Source organism: Arachis ipaensis, chromosome B05 (assembly GCF_000816755.2).
Source record: "Arachis ipaensis cultivar K30076 chromosome B05, Araip1.1, whole genome shotgun sequence".
Classification (NCBI taxonomy): Eukaryota; Viridiplantae; Streptophyta; class Magnoliopsida; order Fabales; family Fabaceae; genus Arachis; species Arachis ipaensis.
The window spans coordinates 15,668,277-15,668,623 of NC_029789.2; positions in this window are offsets into that span (position 1 = coordinate 15,668,277).

Sequence of the window (347 nt, forward strand, 5' to 3'; positions counted from 1 at the left end):
GAAATTATATTTATACTATTTTAATTTTTTTTATAATATAAAAAATAAAATATTTTTTTCACTTTTATTTTAATGCTAAAAGTGAAAGACATGTAAAAAAATACATATAACATTTTTCTAGAAATGGAGAATTTCTTGTGGGTTTTTACTTCTGAGAATAGAGAGTAAATGAGTTAATTTATTTTGTTCCATTTCAGTAGGAAATGCGTATCTGTTTGAAGTTAGTTTTATTTGATTTTTTAAATTTAAATTTAAAAACTAACATGGAAGACAATTAATTTATTAATAAAGTAAGAACATTGAATTGCTGTGGATGGATGAGTTCAACTATAGAATCAACTTATTTT